This window comes from Pteropus vampyrus, unplaced genomic scaffold (genome assembly GCF_000151845.1).
Source record: "Pteropus vampyrus isolate Shadow unplaced genomic scaffold, Pvam_2.0 Scaffold107, whole genome shotgun sequence".
In the NCBI taxonomy this organism is placed as follows: Eukaryota; Metazoa; Chordata; class Mammalia; order Chiroptera; family Pteropodidae; genus Pteropus; species Pteropus vampyrus.
Genome location: NW_011888888.1, coordinates 1,477,118 through 1,482,090, shown reverse-complemented (window position 1 = coordinate 1,482,090; position 4,973 = coordinate 1,477,118). Strand labels below are relative to the sequence as shown.

General features: G+C 37.6%; 1 protein-coding gene and 1 pseudogene across 5 annotated transcripts in view; one reads left to right on the top strand and one right to left on the bottom strand.

The window, feature by feature from the left end:
• CCDC146 (coiled-coil domain containing 146) overlaps positions 1-4,973 on the bottom strand; it is a 147,487-nt gene that overhangs the window by 128,850 nt on the left and 13,664 nt on the right. The gene's annotated exons all lie outside the window — the stretch shown is intronic.
• LOC111743116 lies at positions 357-475 on the top strand (annotated as a pseudogene).

The window sequence follows — 4,973 nt, the reverse complement described above, 5'->3', positions numbered from 1 at the left end:
TGCTAGGCCTTCTCCTAACTCACCTCTTGCCTTTTGCCTCCCTTTGCCCACTCCCAAACACAGACCCAAGAAAAGTTGCTCGTGCTCTCTCCAAAGATTCTTGTATAGTTTCCCCATTTCTTCTTAGAAACCTACACAGCCAAAAGGAACTCTACATTATGCATTTTCTAGTGGGTATAACATATAAGGTTACCCTGGGGAGCACTATCCATGTGAAAAAACTGCCATAGAAAGAGACATATCCTCCTGGTCACCCTCATCAGCAGGCAGACTCTACTGCTCAATGGTTGTTCAGCTGTGCATTTGATAATAACAACATTTATATAGCTCTTCACAATTAAAAAAAAATACCTTTAGTCTACAGCCATGCTACCCTGAACAAGCTTGATCCCGTCTGATCTCAGAAGCTAAGCAGGGTCGGGCCTGGTTAGAACTTGGATGGGAGACCACCTAGGAAGCCCAGGTGCTGTAGGCATAAAAAATAAAAAAATAAGGGATTGTAGGCTGACAAGGTCCTTGCCATCTGTGAGGTCAACCAAGGGTTGCCTCGCTTAAAAAAAACAAAAACAAAAAACCTTTCCCTTATAGTATTTCACTTAATCTTTACAACAATCATGTTCCATAAGAATTAATTATGTCCATTTTATAAATGAACAAACTGAAAGTCAGAGAATATAAATGATATGCCCAAGATCTCACAACTATAAATGGTAGTATTTATTCAAATCCACATCTACTGTCTCCAAATCCCTTACCCTTTTCTATTACACTGTACAGTACTCCTAACATGGCCTTAGCAGAGTCCATTTTTCTTTGTCTCCAGTAATGGAAAACAGGATAAAGGATATAGTCAGGCTGATGGAATTCAACTTCTGTTACCACGAAGGTATAAGGGTGGGACCCCTTTAGCAAAGAGCAGGCTAATACAGTGTATATCATTTGAAGACAAATTCATTCTTGTAGAGCAGTGATTAGGCAATCCATGAGGTGGTAAGACTGAACTGTGCAAAACAATGAGCTATAGAACTTGTTGCTATAGATACAAACCATCGGAAAGCCTTCACATATATGAAGTATGGGGAGAAACACTGGTCTTATAGTTGAAATAACTTAGTCTTTGCAAGTCCATTCATGCTTCAGACACTCAAAGTGTGCCTGAGAGACCTTGTCAGTTCCCTTAATAGTTTCCAAATAATTTAGTAGTGAACGGACCGAGTTCCAAATCCTGTGGGAGGTTTGGAATACCCAAGTAGCTCTAAAGCTGACAGTCTTTCAGAAGTTCTATAAAGCAGAGATTCTACATGTTTGCATGTAATCTAAAATCCTCACATTGTAGGCCATTTCTCACTACAGCTATGAAAATATGTTTTCCAAATTCCACTCTTTGCTTAAATTTTTAAAAAACGATACCACAAAGCCTATTCATAACATTGCCATAATAGCCTACATATCCTATCTAATTAGGCCATTCCTTGCAAACCTGCTCTTTCACACACTTTTTCTCTTCCCTATATCCTAGTTAGTAAGAACTACATGGGTCTAGAATCTCAGGGGTCCCCAACCTCCCAGGCCACAGACCAGTACAGGTCTGTGACTTGTTAGGAACTGGGCCGCACAGCAGGAGGTGAGCGGTGGGCAAGCAAGCGAGCAAAGCTTCATCTGTATTTGTAGCCGCTCCCCAGCGCTAGCATCACATCCTCAGCTCCATCTCAGATCATCAAGCATTAGATTCTCATAGGGTCACTGATTTCTGGTGCCGAAGAGGTTGGGGACCCTTGGTCTAGATAGCTGTTTCCTTCCTTAGCAAAGAATTCATGAAATATGGACTATCACTGCTTTCAAGATATATCCACTCAGGTTCATTTGTTCATTCCTTTCTTCCTTTCTTTTTTCCTTTCCTCCTTCCTCCTCATGTTATTTCAGCTAAGACTGTGATTAGAGGCTTTAACTTAGTCTACCAGGATGACAGCATGAGATAATAAAAATGAGTACTTTGAAGTTCATCAATTTAGGCTTGAATTTCATTCCTCTCCTTCCCGTGTGACCTTGGGCAAGATAGTCAATCTCTTAACTGCAAGATGATTTAAAAATTATGAAGATTAAATGGGACAATGCACGTAGAGCCTCAGCCCAAAGTCAGCATGAGTCCTCAACAAATGTTAGCTCCCTCCCACCACTTCCTGGTTCTCTTGTTTTCACATAAAATATGCCTTAAATTATTTTGATAGGGAACACAAAAGAGGTCAGCCTGGGCCTGGATAAAATATTTCAGAAAATCGGATCTAGGTCCTTTTCAGCATGAATTTGTCCCAGAGCACTCCTTATGATTTGGTGTGAGAATCCAGGTAAATCCAATCTTCAAATCCCACTGTGAAATGTTTAAATCTAGGATAAGAAAGGCTATCTAAAACAATGGGTACTGGAGAGGGAGAAAGAAAGCAACACATTTTTTTAAGTCCTTAAAAGAATATGTGTCAAATCCAAGTATGGGCAGAGCCAGCTTTAGAAAATTAAGTAAAGTAGGCAAAGTTCCCTCGCCCATGTTTAGAAATTTCATAGTCTCCTCATTGCATAAGATTTCCTGTTTTCGGGCTTCCCATTGGCCCTAGGCAAATCTCTACTTTAGTCTTCCTCACCTTGGGCAGCTTCCCTTACTCAATTTCTTTCCTTCCTCTAAAGGCAAAGTTTCTTACATTAATTATAGGGTTAGAAGAATATTTATCAAGCCAATCTTCCTATATTACATTGGAAGAGGAAATTAAAAATTAAAAAACCTTTCTTTGAGTTGGGGAACAAGGAGAGTTGGTGAGAAAACCAGTTGGCATGGGCTGCTGAGGCACTCTGTCCACTCAGGACCAGGCTCAGAAAATGAAATAGTGAAACCTGGACCTACAAGAACTTCAGAGAGATAATGTGCCTCCTTTCTCTAGTGGGACTTGGAGAAAGTGACAAGGTTCTAGAGTCATCATCAACCTTACCCCTTCGTGTGATGCGGCGGAGAGAACTATCTAGGCAGAAAGAGCCGAAGGGAGTTTACACAGTGGTGTGAGAGAGGTGTTGAGGCTGGCTCGGTGTACTACATCCCAAGAGCCCTTGACATTGTGATGAAAAGACACTACTTCATAAAACTTTGAGGACCATACAACTGAGAACCAGATGGGGATCAGCATTTTCAGAAGATGCCAGCATGGAGACCCATGTCTGAGACCCAGGTGGATGCACATTTCAAGGGGAGTCAGTGTGGTAGATACCAAGCACTGGCCAGATGACCATCCTGAAACCATAATGCTACCTAATAACCCTGAACTTGGGATCTCATATCTAGGAGGAGAAGAGGAAAAGAGAAACACGAATTGAGTAAGTTTTATTTTTTTAAAAGCAGCTTTATTGCAGTAAATTTATGTGCAATAAAACTCACAATTTCAAGTGTACAATTTGATGAATTTTTACAAATATTGACAGTGGTGTAATCACTGCCACAAACATTCCCATCGCTCTAAAAATTTCCTTTGTGCCCCTTTACAATCAGTGTTCCCTCATATCCTTATCCCCTCCATCCCAGGCACCTGGTAACCATCCGTAGTTTTGCCTTTTCTAGAATTTTATGTAAATAAAGTCATAGATATCTGGCTTCTATCATTTAGCATCTGATTTTTGAGGTTCATCCATATTGCTGTGGATATAAGCATTTCATTCCTTTTTTTTTTTACTGAGTGCTATTTCATTGTACAAATACATCACAATTTATTTGCCTTTCTCTGGTTGAGACATTTGACTTGTTTCTCATTTTCAGTTATTATGAGTAAAGTGCTATGAACATTTGAGTACTAGTCTCCATGTGAATATACATTTGCATGTCTTTTAGGTAAATACCTAGTGCTGGAGTGGCTGAGTCATAGGCTAAGTATATGTTTAATTCTATAAAAAACTGTTAAATTGTTCTCCAAAGTGGCTGTACCATTTTCTATTCCCACCAGCAATGCATGAGGGTCCCCATTATTCCACATCCTTGCCAGTACTTAGCATTGTCAGTATTTTTAGCTTCAGCAATTCTGGTGGGTGTGTAGTGGTATCTAATTTTAATTTTTAATTTGTGGTTTTAATTTCATTTCCATAACAACTTATTATTTTGAATGGACTTATTTGCCATTTATATATCTTTGTAGGTGAAGGGTCTATTCAAAATTTTTTTTTGCCCATTAAAAAAATCAGGTTGTTTTTCTTTCTCTTATTGATGTAAGAGTTCTTTGTGTATTCTGGATACAAGTCTCTTATCAATATGTTTTGTAATTATATTTTCTCTCAGTTTCTCCCAGTCTTTTCATTTTCTTAGCATTGTCATTTTGAAGGGCACAAGTTTTGAATTTTGAGGAAATCCAGTTTGCCACTTGTTTTCTTTTATGGTTTGTGCCTCTAATAGCTGTATAGTTACATCTCATTGTGATTTAGATTTCAAATGGGACTACCTACATATTCATTAATACTTCTTAGTACTGTTAGTTATTAGTTTAGATTATTGAGTTTAAGATTTCATACAAATAGAAGTCATAATATATATTCATTTTAAGAAGTTATAATTAAGAAAGATAGTAAATTCTCAGGGATTCCCTCACTTAAGGTGACTTTCAGAATCTTTTGTTTAGGTTACATTTTTTCTGAAAATTCTTTTGTGCCCTCTGCTGTCTATTTATTGAATAAAAATTATTAAATAAAGTAAAATATTCATGGGCATTTACATTTAGAAGGTAAGAAATCCTCCACCTATTTCATTATTTGAGTCAGTCTTAGAAAGCAATATATGCTAAGAAATGCTTTAAAAAAATTTTAATTATTTAAAAATTTAAAAAAATTTTTAAATTATAAATGCAATATACGTTCACTATTGAAAACACATACAAAAGAATGAAGAAATCAATCTCTACTTAGAGATAACCACTGTTACCAAGTTGTATATATCCCTCTGGAATTGTTTC